The following is a 20,330-nucleotide window of genomic DNA, read 5'->3' on the forward strand; positions in this document are numbered from 1 at the left end:
CCAGAGGTACACAGACACTCATAAAATGGTGAACAAAGTCTAAGGTTTGTCGGCAAGAAATAAGACGGAAATGACCACTGGAGAGAGGACAAATATACCTTCACATTTATGAAGAGTGTGAGAAATAGGTATGCTTTCAAATGTTCTTGGATAATCAAATATTGAAAAACAATGGAAAAGTGAAATAGAGCAGCTGGTATTAGCCTGTCGATAATCACCCAGCATTTTTTTTTAAGTATTGGAAGAATTAATGACTTTCTTTGCAATCAAGTAACAAAGCCTTGGTTTAAACAAATGAAAGAACGAAGCAGGTCAAATGAGACCCTGGAGCAAGAATGATCATCCTAACAAAAAACAGGATGGGATGAGGCGTAGACACACAAGTTCCAAACAGCAAAGACATTATTGCCTGATGTGTTCCACCCAGGTCACAGGGAGAATCAACTGCATATGTGTATCAGAATGCATGTGCTTGGGTCTTTATGAAAGGAAGAATACTTAAATACATGTATCATTCTCTTGGCAAAGTCTGCTTTAGTCGTATTCCACAAATTTTTAGAGTCCATATAAATGTCTTGGTTAAAGAATTCCTCCAAGTAATGTTCTCTACGTGTATAATCACCTTCACTAGAGGCAAATACTTAGAAACTATGAGACCATAAATTCAAGAAGGACAGAGGTGGCGTATGTGTTGTTCAGTATTTTCATTCAGAGCCTAAATCAGTACCTGGCCCTTATTGAAGAAACACAGGGAGGGAGGAGAGAAGGAAGGAAAGGAGAAAAGAAGAAGAGAAGAGAAGAGAAGAGAAGAGAAGAGAAGAGAAGAGAAAGGAAAGAAAAAGCAACTCTTTTGCTCAAAGTGGATAAAAAACAAGAAACATACCAATTTACATCTGACTTAATGAACACCTCTCTGAAGGGGAATGTTTTAATGTGTCCTTTTAACACACCAGTGAGGAACACGTTTTCAAGACTAACACTGATCTTGCCATAACTGATAAATGACTTATCTGGTTGCAGATGGTTTTAGAAAATAGTTTAACCCACATTTTAATTAGAATGGCACACGTCTTAGATTTGCATTTTTGTGTATACCCCCAACTCAAGGATTTTTTAGGGTAAAAGTTCTTTGATATAAAAAAGAAAAATACTCTCAGTGTTATATATTCTCCAGTCACTGTGAACCACCATAAAGCATACGTAAGTTCCAACCAACATAATAAAATCAATGAAATTCCAAGCATGTCTGCGGCTGCATCCCGAATTCATCTCAGATCCCAAGTGATACAATACAAATGAAATGGAACACTTCACCCCATTCTACAAATTCCCTCTGCAGCCTTTACAGCAGGGATGAGTTATGGTGCAGCTGAAAGACTCAGAAGCCCAGTGCTTTGTGCGGTGCTTGTTTCGTTCCACGTGACACGTTGGGTCTGAGAGAGTCTGGACTAAATTATGGTTTGCTCTAGGTTTGAAACAGCAAGCATTTTACATAGATCAGTCCTTCTTTGGGATGGGGTGGGGGGTGAGGCAGACTGTGAATCTTTTCAGGAGCAATATAGCATCCTACCAGGACTGAGGCTGAAACCACACTGTGCCTGTTGACACGCTGGGCACGTTGCCCGCATCCATTCCATAAATGTTCTCTTGGCCCCCTTCCTCACAAGCTGAATGCCGGGAAGTGACAGGTGCATGAGTAGACCAGGCTGGCTCAGTGTCTGACTGTTTGAACGACTGGGACTTTCTGTCTGACAGGATTTACCCAGTCATGATGGATGGTGGCTCGAGCACAGGAAAGAGAAAGGGAAGCGGGAAAGGAAACTAACTGTATTACACCGTGGGGGTCTGTAAAATGCCCACCTATGAAACGATATGAGGAGCTCAATATCTGACAAGAGTTGAGGGAATTAAGAGTAATTTGATTACAGGTGCTCAACTGGCATTCATTTTCCTCTTATTATCTGAGAACCCTCCCTCGAGAGAGAGCACTAACCTTCAAAAGGAGCAGATGAATGGCTCTATTAAAAGCACTGTAGTTTGTTCATGGCTCTGTAGCATCTGACCATTTTATGAACCCAGTGGAATTGTAAATAGGAAACAGAAGAGAGGAAATGTCTTCCTCAAACAGTGTACAGATGACTCTATCTGTCTTTAGCGATTTGTAATCCTGAAAGAGAGTTCGCACATGGGCAGGATGATGCAGAATAGTGATATCTGCTCCCATCCCCTAGCACCCCCACTCTGAATATCTCTCTCAAAGGTCAGACATTTCAAACATTATGTTTTGTCAAACTGTGATGGTTTCTTATTAAAAATAAACAAGATACCTAAGGTAGATGTGCTTGGTTTTAAATAATTTGCTGTTAATATTTTATATATATTTGATCCATTTTATTCTCAGTTAAGAATAAATCCTTAGATTTTTTTTGGTATCTTCTTGTAAGCACAATTTGTGTAATTAGTAACATCTGTGAATAAAACATATTTGACCCAAATAATCATAAATAAACCTCAATGGTTTGTCTCTTATGAAATCACATGACAACACCAAGTTTCCTTCTGCTAGTAAAAAGTAGGATGGATAAAATTTATTAAATTTTAGTATTACTTTTCTTTCATTTAATCTTTACTTTGAAAAAATAAACTAAATGTTTTATTGGTGTTACGACCTGTTTAATAGTTTACTTCTAGTGTATTACTGAAGAAGATAAACTAATATCTATAATCTTACCAACAGGACTAAGAACTTGGACACTTATCTGTAACATGCAGAAGAATATTCAAAGATTGAAGAAATTCAGGAACAATAATTCATGTGAGATATAAATAACTGTGCAAGCTCATTTATTCTTTTAAAGAAATCCGGGCTGGGGATAAAAACTAATGTATTAAATTCCTGATAATAGGAGTCATAAACTTTCTTTTATCAAAATGTGTTAACTGTACATAAAATATAAAAATATCACTTAAGTATAAGAATTACAAAACCTGCTATAAATGTGTACTTTTATACACACCAATAGTAATAATACCAAAAGATGGCAACTGTATCAGAAATATTCAGCTTAAGTTTACTCAGTTTTACTACTCCAAAAACAACTTTTGAAACTTCCTGGAAATTCTTAAGAACTTGTAATATTTCATCCAAAACATTATGGAAATATCCAAAAGCCAAAAATTATAATTTTTTTTTACCCAAAGAATTAAATAAGTAGATTAGGAATAGGACCTGAATTCAATTTTGAAACAGTGGGAATGACACTATCTTTCATTAAGAATAATCTGTGTCAACATATGAATCCAAAAGTATTTTCATCATTTAATAAAATCACAAACTGTGTAATAACCTTTAAATAATCATTACTTGTCACATTTGTATGATACACACCTGTGAGTTTTCATGGTAACAAATATAACATTCAACTGTTTGATTCACATTAATATGAGATTCTAAGGTAAGTAGATAATTATTTAATTCAATAGGTCACATAATCTCAAAATTGTAAATGTTAGATTATTTTTCTGAGCTTATGAAACATTTACTACCATAAATTCTACCATAGAAATTTACTATGAACCAAATGGTGGTATTAGAGGTATGTCTTCCTACCATAACCACTTCTAAAAAAGTTAGCATTTAGTGATTAGGTACTGTTGTGTCAGGCACCAGAGAGAGGTTTTCCTCTCATTACCATCTGTACTTCTCATTACGTACTATCAATGCCTTCATTTTACAAGTATTAAAAAAAAAAAAAAAGAGGTGTAAGAGATTAAGAAACTTGCCAAAGGGTTTAGGAAACTAATGACCATAAAGGCCTTTATCCTTACTGTACAACTGATGGTTCTCCATTTCTCATGGGAAACAAATGAAATTAATTCATTGTGAGTGGTTTTCTGTTCTAAAGAAAGTCACACTAAGATCTGCAATTTTCTTAGAAGCGTGAGTTTTCATTTTCATGATGATGAATGGAATCTCTAAAGCTTGCAAATTTTCTGTAAAGGGAAAAAAATTCTCTATTCAGAAGTGATAGTTTGTGGTTTAAGATTTTACTAAAATTTAGAGTGACTTATCCATTAAACTTGTCTCAAATGAGGAAAACGGAGTGATCTGTTGTTATCACTGTCATTTAATTCGGCCCCAGGGGAGGTTTCAAAAGGGCCAGCACACTCTCTTCCTTGAAAGCAAGTGACCTGCTACAAGCAACATTCTGTATGTCTCCAGCTCCTAAGAGGGTGGCAGCACACATAAAATTGAAATGACTTCTCATAAGCACAGAGCTGAATCTAGAGGAGAAATACCTGAATGTTGCTGTGCATTTGGTGGTGGTGGTGGAGGACAGCAAATAAAGTCTTGGTGTTCCAAAGTGTCTCTTTGTCGCTCATTTAAAGGAAGGAAAGTTCAATCTTGCCCCCAGATAGAATCATTCCCACCTTTGTCCAGAACCTAAAAATCCAAGGTCATGGGCAAGTTGGATGGAACATCTGGATATGAAGTCTGACTCCAGGGCCACATTCCCCATGCCTGTGCTCCAAAGACTCTTCTCTGAAAGCATAGTCAGATAGCCACTACTGCTCCAATTTCAGAGTAATAAATGACATTAAGAAATATCAAATAATTTGCTATTTGTATCCATTCATTAAATGAGGAAACATGGATTCCACCCAGTTCTTGAGGACTCTTTCTAATCTACCACACCAGTCTCTGGTTAGCAATATGATAACAGAGAACTGACATTACTTTAGTGCCTATTATACATTAAGCTTTGTGTTACGTATTGTACATAGGTTATGGGTACCTGTTTAAAACAAACAAATACTACCATGGGAAAGTTATATAAATTCATTTTACATAAAAGAAAACTGAAAAATCAAACATAAGAAAATTTTCAAGGTCACCCAACTGAAGTTATGAGGCCGCATGACAAAAATAATACACGGAACAACATAGAGCACTATCTGATCACCCAAAATCTTTGCCTTGCTTTACTACTTATCACAACCCCTGGTATATACTTGCAGAATGAAAAAAACTAAACAAAAATTTTATACAAAAAAGAAAGGTTAATAATAACAGTAAAGTCCCACAACAATAAAACATTCCCAAGGAAGGAAGAATTTTAAATATCAGCAAGACCTATAGAATTTTCAATAAGAAAATTCAAGGAAATGTAACAAGATACCAAACAATTGATAGAATTGTGATCACTCTAATAGGACTTTTGGGAAAATTTCAGTCAGGCAAACATAAGAGACCTAAGTTTGGAAATTAGTTTCATCTACATTTTAGTGTCTGGCTCTGGAGGGAAAGTCAGTAAGTAGAGTAGTAGTTTGTGCCATGACACACATAGATCCAGACTGGATGTGTGCTCAAATTCCTATATCTATCCTGTAATACTTTGCTTGCTATTTACTTGAAACATCTAAATTTAAATGATTGGCAAATAATTCAAGAATGACTAGTGTAGCAGGAATAGTTGCTGCTCACCAAATATCCCTAGATCTCAAGCAGTTATGTGGACTCACGTGGCTAGACTCAGCCAGTGAACGCTGGGCAGAAGAAGAGATGGGTGCCACGTCTAAGTCAAAGTATGGAAGAGTTAGTATGATGCCGGTATGCACTCTCTTCTCTTGCCACAGCCACTGGTAAAGGTTCCAGGTGACAGATCTTCAGTCAGAGCAGTCTGAAAAATTAGTCTGGGCTTAGATTCTAATGGAAAATACAAGCTTTGCTGAAAAGCACGAAGCTTTCCATACTGTTCTTTCCATTTCGTGGAAGTGCCAATTTGACTGTAAGCTATTTTTATCTAGTTAGTCATTTTTACCAGTAGTTTTCTGTCAGAAGTGACTGCTTAAAGAGGGATGTTTAGACTGACTTGAGATCTGGTGAATTGGTAATGCCATGGAAGTAACGCCATGATTTTGGCCTTGTGGAGAAGGAAATACAGTCCTACCACACTATTTGGCCATTCTACATACAAAATATACATCAGTGTAATAATGTAAACACTATTCGGCTTTTTTTGAGTTTTAAGAATATATCACCAAAACATACATGACATAATTATGGCAGCAGATGAGAATGTGAATGTTATCAACTTTGATAATGAAGAAGACAGGAGATCTCAAGTAGAGACAGGAGGTAAAAGGGAAGGTAATATACTCATGTGACAGTGTGGAGAGTAAGTAAATAATACCCAAATTTGTACATCAAAGAGTCAGAGTAGATTATACATCAAGATACAAACAGGATCACCAAAACATGTAAGTTTCAAACTAGGATGAGTGGAGACAGAGAGTACTTAAAGTTACGATGAAGTTCTCCCAGAGTAACCTGAAGCACTATAAACAGAAGTGGTTAAGACTGTTGATGGGAGAGAGACAAGAGCTGGGAAGTGATAGGACAGGGACTGTTACCTTTCATTCATGGTCCTTTCATATAATTTGGGTTTTGTCGTGTGCAGCAAATATATTTTGATTAGATGACAAGCAAAACAACAAATATAAACTCCACCAGTGGTTCCGACGTTCACCCTCTCATTTAGGTATGCTTCACACCTCAAGCGGAGAATAAGTCAGACAGCATGCAACAGATATGAGTAAATTAAACATTTTTCATGGGCTGCACCTGTGCCCGCAGGTCTCCAGAGCTGTGAAAATGTAGCCCAGAGAAGGTGGCGCCAAAAGTCAGAGAAACAGCAAGGACTATACCAACAGTCTCCTAAGCAACATCCTCATGCTATACACAAATTCACTTAAATCTCACAAATTCTTGGCTCTACATGTTAAGAAAACTACGTTGATGAAAAGTGCATGATTGTCTTGGTTCTGGTTCCCCAGAACGCAGAGCCTGAGACAGACTATCCTGGAAGCAGGAGTAAGGAGGTGGAGGGGTGGGAGGTACAGAAGGGAGGAAAGGCCACCACCAGCATGCACTGCTAAGCTTGCCATAGTGGATAACAAGGGCAGATCCAGCAGTTCTTCTCTGGAAGTGAACCAAATGCTTTCCAAACTGTTGGCCTCAAGTTCAGGAAGCTATAGAATTTGTCCTCAGCTGACCTCTCTGTTGAGGGTTGTTGTGAGGCGTTAACTCCCTTACTCCTCAGGGAAGAGCCTGCACACTCAGGGCTGTGCTTGCACACTCAGGTAACCACAAGGAAGGTCCTAGGTCAGAAATCACAAGGGCAGATGGTAAATGTGTGGTGGGACTCTGTTAGAGCACTGGAGAGTCCATGGTAGCTTTGGCTGAAATCAGAGGCTCAAGAGGGGATGTAATGTGACATGGGGCAACAGAGACATCTGCTAGAGCACCGTAGTAAATAAAAGCCCTTGCCTTTGGCATGATTTAGAATGATTTATAGCCAATTCTGCCACATCTCTACTCCAGCATATATGTCACAAAATAAGCTGTCAGACATTTAAGTTGCTCTTACATTTAAGTACTCCATTATAAGAAGGGGGTGGCATCAGTCTTGTGTTTGTCTGCTAGTAATTCGAAATCTCTTGAGATATTACTTCTCTATATATATTGTAAACTGAATTTCACTTGCATGCCCATTACAGACATATGGCTATCCTGAAGACAAGCACACAAATTTCACAAGCTCATATTTCTTTTTTGACATTCCACTCTTCCCACAGGCTGTGTTAGTCTAGTAATAAAGCAAACAGTGCTTTACTAAATGTTATTCGCACTGATTATATAGTTATCCACTAAGTGGCCTTTGACACGCATTCTCATACCTTTTATATTCATTGCACAGAATGTCATGCACATATACATCACATATTTTATGGGCTAGTTTAATATGCTCACATAAGTGGATGATCATATGGAAGCTAAACCTATCTGCAAATAGACCATAAAGCTACACAGCACTCATATACAGGGCATTTTTTTAAAGCTTTTAGGAATTTTTTTTGTAAAGTCTGGGAGTGAATATGTTATTAGAAATAAATTCCTACTAAAGAAAATACCATTTCAAATGAGTATTTCTGTATTTTAAAAAGTCCTTTTCATGTATGTAGCAGGGGCAGGAAGAAGGCTACAATTACCGTGCTTTAGAAATGTAATTAACAAATAATGAAGCCTGCTCTCCTGAATATATGAGGCCATCAGTCATCACAGTCTTTGCCACGTTTTCTTCCTTCCTCGCTAGTGCCGACAGAAGGGCCAGATTTATCCAACTCAGCTTCCTTTCCTATGACCAGTGGCAAAGACACTGTCAGATGAGCTGGACCCTAAGCTTCTTTCCAGACCTAACATCCTGTCCTTCAATTTTAGATTGATCAGGTGGTTGGAAAGCATCTGAGGCAAAATCTATGCTAACTGAAAAGAGAAATATCAGTAGGCTATATAGTAACTGCATTTGCTACCTTAGTACCATCAAATCACCAACAACAGAGTATCACAATAAAAGTGTTCAGTGCCTTCCGTGATTAAGATAACTTACTAGGTACCAAAGGGAGAAATATGCAAAACTTGCCTTTACTTATTTATTTTTACTTGGAAGTATTTTGACATCAAATATGATAGAGTTTCATGTGTACAGCACAGCAATCTGACGATCCTATACAATCCGTAATGCTCACTACAGTAACCATAGTTACTGTCCGTCCCCATACAATGTTATTACAATACTTGACTATATTCCCTTGGTAGATCATTTGTTCTGCAACAGACCCATCAGGACTCTTTATCCAATATGATTTGGGTGAATATAAGCTTCAAGTAGAGCAATATCATATGCTTATCTATCCTACCTAACTGTAATAGTTTTGACTCTAAAGTTTTAGTTTTCTTAGTGTTGGTTTTTTTTAATTATCACTTGTATTTTTAAAATATTTGTTGAATGTTGTGTAATGCAAGCTGCCACATACCAACTGTGGACTGATACGAAAATTAAATAGTTAAATAAATATATAAATGAGAGAAAGAAATCTAGTGGGAAAGAAAAAAGAGAGAAAGAAAGGGGAGGAGAGGGGAGGGAAAGGGAGGAAAGGAAGGAAGGGAGAGAGAGGAAGGGAGTGAGGGACGGAGAGAAAAAAGACACCACAACGAAAACTTCACGGCAGATTGCCCAAGTGCTCAGAAAATATTACAACATCTTGGGACGCCTGGGTGGCTCAGTCAGTTAAGCGTCTGCCTTCGGCTCAGGTCATGATCCCAGGGTCCTGGGATCTGGTCCTCATCGGGCTCCCTGCTCAGTGGGGAGCCTGCTTCTCCTTCCGCTTGCCGCTCCCCCTGCTTGTGCTCTCTCTCCGACAAATAAATAAACAATATCTTTAAAAAAAAAAAGAAAATATTACAACATCCTATTTATGTAACAAAAGATAGTCAGGACAAGAAATGGATAAAAACCTGGGAAGGTGGACATCAAGGGAGCTTTCAGAACAACGAGAAGAGACTCCTTCTGTTCCTATAGACTAAAATGATGGCTTGTTTCTAGAGAAACTCTGCACACCGAATGAACTGCACTGTAACAAACCATCATTTCTCTGTGAAGGCTATTATCATTAGATTTGACATATATTACCAAAACTGACCTAGAGAAGACGCCCACATTTAAATTCAGTTTTGAGAAATGGGACACAAAGAGGAGAGGAGAAACAGACCAGGGAAGACTCCACTACGTCATGGAAAATGGCCCTAAAGGGCACTATGATCTTCCAGACACCTCAGGAAAGTTTTGGGTAGCTTTCTGAAACTATCATTTCAGAGAACAGCCGGCTTCACACTCTGCTGGGCAAGCACTCACCTGGCCCCAGGGGCCGGAGCTGCCTGAAGCACTGTGAGGGGGTGCTGCCCACCCACCCTCACGGAATCCTATGCCAGAGTCCATGGCATGCACACAGCTGCACACTCCTTGAAAAGTACTTTCCTATCTGCAGCCAGTGACTGCAAAACTTAATAAGAGCACCTGCTGTCCCTGTGCTTTAGTTAATTCATAGTGACCTGCCTGAGCTTAAAAAAAAAAAAAAAAATCAGAAAAGCCTCTGTTCTTCAATAATAAATTATCAGTCTCTACTCTGGCCTGAAGGGTCTTTGATTCATGTCATTTTACACTTACACTAAGTACTGATGACAATGGACACATTTAGTTTCTCTAAGTAGTGTTGGGGCTGGGAAAAAGGAAATGGCTACTAAGGTTAAATAAAATGAGAAGATCAATTATCTGCCTGAATATTGACAACTGGGGAACTAGTCATCCTTGACCTCACACTGGAGGCATTTACTCACTGAGGAGTAAAAGCACTACCTAATAAAATTTTTGCAATAGTGACTGGCAGAGTGAAAAAAGAAAAAAAAAAGGTAATATAATTTATTTTTAAAAAATAATTTAAAGCAATACAAGAGAGCAATGTAGTCTTTTCAACAAATGGGGCAACTGGACATCCACATGCAAAAAATTAATCTAGATACAGATCTTAGACACTACACAAAGATGAACTCAAAATAGATTATAGATTGAAATCTACAATACAAAAACTATAAAACTCCTACATGATAACATAGAGGAGAAAATCTAGAAAACCATGGATTTAGGAGTGACTATACCAAAGGCATAATCCATGGAAGAAAAAAATGATAAAATAGACTTTATTAAAATGAAAAATTCAGCTCTGTGAATGACACTGTCAAGAAAATGGAAAGACAAATGACAGACTAGGAGAAAATCAGTTCAGGAGACACTTCTGATAAAGGGTGGTTATTCAAAATACACAAATAACTCTTAACACTCAACAATAAGAAAATGAACAACTCACTTAAAGAACGGGTCAAAGACCTTTAACAAACATGTGATTAGGAAGATACACAGATGGCAAATAAGCACATGAAAAGATGCTCCAAAAAAAGAAAGGAAGGAAAGGAAGAGAAGGAAGGAAGGAAGGAAGGAAGGGAGGAAGGAGAGAGAGAGAGAGAAAGAAAGAAAGAAAGAAAGAAAGAAAGAAAGAAAGAAAGAGAGAAAGAAAGAAAGAAAGAGAGAAGCAACAATGCTCCATGTCATATGTTAGGAGGGAAATGAAAATTAAAACAATGAGATACAACTACACACCTATTAGAATAGCCCAAATGTAGAACACTGACAACACCAAATGCTGGAGAGGACGTGGAACAGAACTTTCACTTACTGGTGCTGGGAATGCAAACCAGTACAGCTACTTTGGAAGTCAACTTGGTGGTGTTGTTTGTTTGTTTTTTTAACTAAATATATTCCTACCGTACAATCTAGCAATCATGCTCCTTGGTATTTATCTGAAGAGGCTGAAAACTTAAGTCTGTGCAAAAACCTGTGCACTGATGTTTCTAGTGGCTTTGGTCATAATTGCTGAAATGTAAAAGCAACCAAGATGTCCTTCAGTAGGTAAATGGATTAAGAAACTGCGGTTCATCCAGACAAAGGAATATTTCTTAAAAAGAACAAGTGAGCTATCAGGCCGTGAAAAGACATGGAGGAAAAGTAAATGCATATTACTAAATGTAAGAAGCCAGTTTGAAAAGGCTACATACTATGCAATTCCAACTATACGGTAGTCTGGAAAAGGCAAAACCATGGTGACAGTAGAAAGATGAGCAGCAGCGAGGGGTTGGAGGGTGGGGTGGCAAAGGAGGAGTGATAAACAGAGCACAGATTTTTCAGGGCAGTGAAACTCTTTTGTATGAGGTTGTAATAGTGGATACATGTCATCATAAATCTGTCCAAACACACAGAATGTACAACACCTGGACTAAACCTTCATGTAACCTGTGGACTCTGGGTAATCATGACATGTCAATGTAGATTCACTGATTTTAACAATACACCACTTTGGCGGAGGATGTCAGTAATGGGGAGATTATGTTTGTGTGGGGGTAGGGAATATTTGGGAATCTCTATACCTTCCACTCAATATTCCTGTTAATTTAAAGTTGCTATAAAAATATGATTCATTGCTTCAGATTTCTTCTGCTTTCCAAATAACTTTCTATAAGCCGAATATATTTATTTTCACTTATCATTCCATTTTAACTCAGTATATTTGGAGATATTAGGTAAACAAGAATACCAAAAAATTACAATTACATGTAGATACCACTTTTGTGCCTGCCAAAATACACACTGAATGGAATCTTCAGCAGAAGTTGCCCTAGACCTATGAGACTGAAGCCCAGTGCTAGACTGTGGTTCTCAATATGAGTTGTCATATTAAAAGGTCATTCAAAAATTCACAGTAGGCACATGACAGCCTTGCACAGGGTCCATGGATACTGTATGCAGGATGTACTCTTTTCTCTTTTAATAGCGAGTGACTCATTACAAACTTTACGAAGACTAGTCAGACACTAAGGAAAGGTGACCAAACCCATTCACGGATACTTTTTTTTATCCTTTTTTACTCAAGTTTCTTGACATATAATTTGCACAAAACATAATTCAAACCTTTACGGTGCATAGTTTGATGAGCTGTGATGCCCAAATAATTACCACCATGATCCAGAAACAACATTTTTATCACCCCGAAGTTTGCTTTTGCCCTTTCCCAGCTAAACCTTCCCCACCTGTACCCCTAACACCAGCTCCCAGGCAATCACTGATGTGCTTTCTATCATTATAGTTTCATTTTGCCTATTTTAGAATTGCATTTAAATGGATCCTACGGTACATGGTCTTCATGTCTGGCCTCTTTCATATCTCATGAATGAATCTCTCATGAGATTCATGTTTTCCTTCACTAATAGTTCATTCTTTTTTATTGCTGAATTCCATTCCATTATATGAATATACCACAGTACATTCATCCATTCACTTGTCGGTAACTACTCAGGCTGTTTATTGTTGTTGTTGTTGTTGTTGTTTTTTTAAGATTTTATTCATTTATTTGACAGACAGAGATCACAAGCAGGCAGAGAGGCAGGCAGAGAGAGAGGAGGAAGCAGGCTCCCCGCCGAGCAGAGAGCCCGATGCGGGGCTCGATCCCAGGACCCTGAGATCATGACCTGAGCCGAAGGCAGCGGCTTAACCCACTGAGCCACCCAGGCGCCCCTGTTTATTGTTTTTTATTCAGATTGATTTTTTAACTTTTTAATTTTAATTTTTAAAATTTAAATTCAAGTTAGTTAACATACAGTATAGTACTGGTTTCAGGAGTAGAATTTAGGGATTCATCCCTTACATATAACAGCCAGTGTTCATCACAAGTGCCCTCCTTAATGTCCATTACCCATTTAGCCTATCCCCTCACCAGCCTCCCCTCCAGCAAAACTCAGTTGGTTCTCTGTAGTTAAGAGTCTCTTAAGATTTGCTTCCCTCTCTGTTTTTATCTTATTTTATTTTTGCTTCCCTTCCCCTATGTTTATCTGCTTTTTTTCTTAAATTCCACATAGGAGAGAAATCATGTCTTTGTCTTTCTCTGATTTATTTTGCCCAGCATAGTATCCTCTAGTTCCATCTACGTTGTTGCAAATGGCAGGATTTCATTCTGTAACGGCTAAGTAATATTCCACTGTACATATATACCACTTCTTCTTTATCCATTCATTAGTCGATGGACATTGAGATCTTTCCATAAAGCAGCGACTGTTGAGTGCTGCTATAAACACTGGAGTGTGTGTGCCCCTTCAAATTAACACTTTTGTATCCTTTGGGTAAATACCTACTAGTGCAATTACTGGATCACAGGGCAGTTCTATTTTTAACTTTTTGAGGAACCTCCACACCACTTTCCAGAGTGGCTGTACCAGTTTGCATTCCCACAAAAATGCAAAAGTGTTTCCCTTTCTCCACATCACTGCCAACATCTGTTGTTTCCGGAGTTGTTAATTTTAGCCATTCTAACAGGTGTGAGGTAGTATCCCAGTTTTGATTTGTTATTGCCAAGATGAAGAGCAATATTGAGCACTTTTTTCATGTGTCTTTCAGCCATTTGTATGTCTTCTTTGAAGAAATTTCTGTTCATGTCTTCTGTCCATTTATTAACTGGATTATTTATTTTGGGGGTGTTGAGTTTGATGAGTTCTTTATAGATTCTGGATACTAGTCCGTTATTTGATATGTCACTCACAGATCTCTTCTCCCATTCCATTGGTTGCCTTTAGTTTTGTTGTTTGCTTTACTGTGCAGAAGCTTTTTATCTTGATGAAGTCCCAATATTTCATTTTTGCTCTTGTTTTCCTTGCTTCAGGAGACATGTCTAGCAAGAAGTTGCTGCAGCCAAGCTCGAAGAGGTTGCTGCCTGTGTTCTCCTCTAGGATTTTGGTGGTTTCCTGTCTCACACTTAGGTCTTTCATCCATTTGGAATTTACCTTTGTGTATGATGTAAGAAAGTGGTCCAGTTTCATTTTCTGCATGTGGCTGTTGCAGTTCTGCCAACACCATTTGTTGAAGAGGCTTTTTTTCCCCCCATTGATAGTCTTTCCTGTTTTGTCAAAGATTAGTTGACCAGAGTTGGGGGACCAATTCTGGGTTCTTTGGTCTGTTCATTGATCTATGTGTCTGTTTTCAGGCCAGTACCATACTGTCTTGATGACTACAGCTTTGTAATACAACTTGAAGTCTGGGATTGTGATGCCTCTTACTTTGCTTTTCTTTTTCAATATTACTTTGTCTATTCGGGGTCTTTTCCATACAAATGCTAGGGTTGTTTGTTCCAGCTCTGTGAGAAAATGCTGGTGTTATTTTGATCAGGATTGCACTGAATATGTAGATTGCTTTGGGTCACATAGACATTCTAACAATATTTGTTCTTCTAATCCATAAGCATGGAATGTTTTTCTATTTCTTTGTGTCTTCTTCAATTTCTTTCATAAGAATTGTATCAGCACACAGATATTTTACCTCTTTGGTTACGTTTATTACTAGTATCTTATGGTTTGGGTACAATTGTAAATGGGCCTAATTCTTTGATTTCTCCTTTTATTTCATTATTGGTGTACAGAAATACAAGAGATTTCTGAATGTTGATTTTCTATCCTGCAACTTTGCTGAATGCATGCATCAGTTCTAGCAATTTTTTGGTGGACTCTTGAATTTTCTACATACAGTGTCATGCCATCTGTGAATAGTAAAAGTTTCACTTCTTTAAGGATAAGGATGCCTTTTATTTCTTTTTGTTGTCTGACTGCTGAGGCTAGGGCTTCCAGTACTATGTTGAACAATAATGATGAACACGGACATTCCTGTAGTGTTCCTGACATAGGGGAAAAATTTCTCAGTTTTTCCCATTGAGGATGATATTAGCTGTAGCTCTTTCATATATGGCCTTCATGATGTTGAGGTATGTTCCTTCTATCCTTACTTTCTTGAGGGTTTTTAACAAGAAAGGATGCTATATTTTGTCGAATGCTTTTTCTGCATCTATTGAGAGGATCATGTGGTTCTTAGCCTTTCTTCTATTAACATGGTATGTCATGTTGATTGATTGGCAGATATTGAACTACCCCTGAAGGAATAAATCCCACTTGATCATGCTGAATAATTCTTTTACTGTGCTATTGGATTTAATTTCTAATATCTTGTACAGAATTTTTGCATCCATGTTCATCAGGGATATTGATCTGTAATTCTCCTTTATAGTGGGATTTTTGTCTGGTTTTGGAATCAAGGTAATGCTAGCCTCACAGAATGAGTTTGGAAGTTTTCGTTCTTTTTTTGGGGGCGGAGGGACGGTTTCAGAAGGATAGGTATTAACTCTTCCTTAAATGTCTGATAGAATTCCCCTGGCAGACCACCCAGCACTGAACTCTTATTTGCTGGGAGATTTTTGATTACTGATTCAATTTCTTTGCTGGTGATGGGGATCTGTTCAGATTTTCTATTTCTTCTTGTTTCAGTTTTGGCAGTTTATATGTTTCTAGAATTTATCCATTTCTTCCAGATTGCCCAATTTGTTGGCATGTACTTGATCGTAACATTTTCTTACAATTGCTTGTATTTCTGCATGTTGGTTGTGATCTCTCCCCTTTCATTCATGATTTTATTTATTTAGGTTCCTTTCTCTTTTCATTTTGGTAAATCTAATAAGGGGTTTATCAATTTTCTTAATTCTTTCAAAGAACCAGCTCCTACCTTCTTTGGTCTCCTCTACTTTTAAAAAAATTTCTCTATCATTTATCTATGTTCTCATCTTTATTATTTCCCTTCTTCTGCTGGTTTTAGACTTCTTCTTTTTCCAGCTCCTTTAGCTGTAAGGTTGGGGTGCATATTTGAGACTTTTCTTACTTCTTGAGGAAGGCCTGTATTGCTATATACTTCCCTTTTATGACTGCCTTTGCTGTATCTTAAAGGTTTTGGAGTATTGTGTTTTCGTTTTCATTTGCCTTCGTGTGTCTGTGTGTGTGTGTGTGTGTGTGTGTGTGTTTTGGTTGGTTTTGGTATTGGTTTCTTGTTTGTTTATTTTTTAGAGAGGGAGAGAGAGAATTCCAAGTAAATTCTACACCCAGCACAGAGCCCAATGTGGGGCTCCACCTCACAACCCTGATATCATGAACTGAGCCAATTATCAAGAACTGGACATTTAACCAATGGAGCCACCCAGATGACCCACTTCCATGAATTATTTTTTATTTCTTCTTTAATTTCCTGGTTAACCAATTCATTCTTAAATAAGATGTTCTTTAACTACCATGTATTTGTGGTCTTTCCAAATTTTTTGTGGTTGACCACCTTTCATAGTGCTGTGGTCAGAAAATATTCATAGTATGATATCAATCTTTCCCTATTAGGTCTCTGATCCTTTTTACCTCTTTTACTGTTTAGTTTTAGAATATCTGAGTCCTTACTTTTCTTTTTCTCTATAGACTTGTCCTAGTAGCTATATCTTTAGGTTTTATTTAGTAAGTCATTGTTCAAAAGTTTACAGTGTGCATCTTTAACTTATCACAGTATGCTTTCTAAGAATATTATACTAATTTAGATATTATTGAAGAATCTTAAAACATTATACTCTTCCCTTCACTTCTTCTGTAGTACATAGTCATGCAATTAGCGTAAGTCAGTATAAGTCAATAACAATTTTGTTTACAAAGATTTAGAATCACTTTTCAAAACTGTCCTTGTACAGCATGGTACTGGCACAAAAACAGACACATAGATCAATGGAACAGAATAGAGAGCCCAGAAATAGACCTTCAACTCTATGGTCAACTAATCTTCGACAAAGCAGGAAAGAATGTCCAATGGAAAAAAGACAGCCTCTTCAATAAATGGTGTTGGGAAAATTGGACAGCCACATGCAGAAAAATGAAATAGGATCATTTCCTTACACCACACACGAAAATAGACTTAAAATGGATGAAGGATCTCAATGTGAGAAAGGATTCCATCAAAATCCTTGAGGAGAACACAGGCAGCAACCTCTTCGACCTCAGCCGCAGCAACATCTTCCTAGGAACATCGTCAAAGGCAAGGGAAGCAAGGGCAAAAATGAACTACTGGGATTTTATCAAGATCAAAAGCTTTTGCACAGCAAAGGAAACAGTTAACAAAACCAAAAGACAACTGACAGAATGGGAGAAGATATTTGCAAACAACATATCAGATAAAAGGCTAGTGTCCAAAATCTATAAAGAACTTAGCAAACTCAACACCCAAAGAACAAATAATTCAATCAAGAAATGGGCAGAAGACATGAACAGACATTTCTGCAAAGACATCCAGATGGCCAACAGACACATGAAAAAGTGCTCCATATCTCTCGGCATCAGGGAAATACAAATCAAAACCACAATGAGATACCACCTCACACCAGTGAGAATGGCTAAAATTAACAAGTCAGGAAATGACAGATGCTGGCGAGGATGCGGAGAAAGGGGAACCCTCCTACACTGTTGGTGGGAATGCAAGGTGGTGCAAACACTCTGGAAAACAGCATGGAGGTTCCTCAAAATGTTGAAAATAGAACTACCCTATGACCCAGCAATTGCACTCCTGGGTATTTACCCTAAAGATACAAACGTAGTGATCCAAAGGGGCACGTGCACCCAAATGTTTATAGCAGCAATGTCTACAATAGCCAAACTATGGGAAGAACCTACATGTCCATGAAGAGATGAATGGATAAAGAAGATGTGGTATATATACACAATGGAATACTATGCAGCCATCAAAAGAAATGAAATCGTGCCATTTGCGACGATGTGGATGGAACTAGAGGGTATCATGCTTAGCGAAATAAGTCAATCGGAGAAAGACAACTATCATATGATCTCCCTGATACGAGGGAGAGGAGATGCAACATGGGAGGTTAAGGGGGTAGGAGAAGAGTAAATGAAACAAGATGGGATTGGGAGGGAGACAAACCATAAGTGACTCTTCATCTCACAAAACAAACTGAGGGTTGATGCGGGGAGAGGGGTTGGGTGAGTGGGGGTGGGTTATGGACACTGGGGAGGGTATGTGCTATGGTGAGTGCTGTGAAGTGTGTAAACCTGATGATTCACAGACCTGTACCCATGGGGATAAAAATATATTATATGTTTATAAAAAATAAAATTAAATTAAAAAAAAACTGTCCTTGTCTATATGAGTATAAACAAGTCCTCATCTCCAAAAGAAAAGGGAAGAAAAGATGATAAAAAGATGCATAAAACTACATAATAACTACATATTAAACTTAAAACTATATAATAACTCATCACATATTTTCTTACACTGAAAAATAATCTTTATTTATATTTTTTACTTATATTTTAACAAAAAACTTGTTTACTTATTAATATTAAATGGAACCAAGATACTATGGAAGATACAAAGATAAATCAGATATAAACTTTTCTTTCAAATAATTTATATCCAAATATGAATGGAAAAAGACACGATTTTTTGAAAAGATTTTATTTATTTATTTTTCAGGAGGTGGCGCACAAGCAGGGCAGGGCAGGCAGAGGGAGAAGCAGGCTCCCCATCAAGCAGGGAGCCCAACTCAGGACTTAAACCCAGGACTCCGGGATCATGACCCCAGGCGAAGTGAAGACACTTAACCAACTGAGCCACCTAGGCAAAAGACATGATTTTTAAAAGGGCACAATATAATTCAATTTATAATAGACTCATGAGAGGTATAAAGTGCTGTGAAAATTTAAGTAATGGAGAAAAAAATGTTAGGGGGGCCCAGTGGCTCAGTTGTGAAGAGTCTGCCTTTGGCTCAGGTTATGATCCCAGGGTCCTAGGATGGAGTCCCACATTGGGCTCTTTTCTCGGTGAGAAGACTGCTTCTCCCTCTCCCTCTCCCTCTCCCTCTGCTTCTGTTCCCTCTCTTGCTGTGTCTGTCTCTGTCAAATAAATAAATAAAATCTTTAAAAAAAAAAAGGTTCGATAAATCTAGAAGGGACCCCTGAGTTGCCTTTGGGGAAACTAATACTTACCATTTTAATCACCTAAGTACTATGATTAGGATTTTCTTTCAAATATAAAACTGATAAATGCATCCAATGACCAAGAGAGACAAATTAGGAGACTTCAGCAACCCAGAGGAGAGAATCAATGGCAAGCTGAAGCAAGATGGCAAAGAAAACAGGACAAAAATGTAAAGGAGCAAGCAACTGATTTGATGAAAAAAATAACAAAAATGGCTGTGAAGTGACAGTACCCAAATATAAACTGAAGTAACAGAGAAGAAGGAAATTTTCATAGAAAGGTGAGAGTGGAACCATAGTGATTTGGCAAGTTTAAAATAGCACTGAAGCATCCATATGAATAGTGATTAGGAAGCAGGTGAATACACAGGATTGAATTTTGGAGAAAGTTGGGATTTTATATGTAATTTTACCCAGAGGTCTGTACAGAGATGACGGTGGAAGTTGTTGGATAGGAGGAGATATTTAACAGGGAAAATGTAAGAAGAGGGTGGGCCAAGACAAACTTTGATGACAGGAATGATAACTTAGGATATAAGAACAGAAAGAGAAGCTTAAGAAAAAGACATATGAGAAACCATTAAGAACTGGGAAAACATCCAGAATAGTGATTTTAAAGGAAGTAGGGGGGGAAAAAATCTAAAAGAAGGAAAGGTCCCCAACAGTAATGTGACGTCAAAAGAATGAGAATTAAGAAAAACCCTTAATTTGGAGACTGAGAGGTTACTTGTACAAATGACAGCAATCTCAGCAGAAGTATTTGAGGAAGTCAAATTGTGCAGTGTTAGAAAATGAAACCATAAACACAAAACAACTTTAAAAAAAAAAAGAAGTCTGATAAGCAAAAAACAAAGAAACAAAAAGACAGAACTCTAAGCTTAGCTTGAATACATAACCAGCCAAAGAAAAAAAGAATTACTGATAAGAGAAGAGAAGGAGAGGGAAGCTGAAAGCCAAGGTTTTTCCAAAGGAAGAGAAGAGAAGTGGAAGAGGGAGTTTC

The sequence above is a fragment of the Lontra canadensis genome, unplaced genomic scaffold (genome assembly GCF_010015895.1).
Source record: "Lontra canadensis isolate GAN:19392208 unplaced genomic scaffold, GSC_riverotter_1.0 scaffold4, whole genome shotgun sequence".
Taxonomy (NCBI): domain Eukaryota; kingdom Metazoa; phylum Chordata; class Mammalia; order Carnivora; family Mustelidae; genus Lontra; species Lontra canadensis.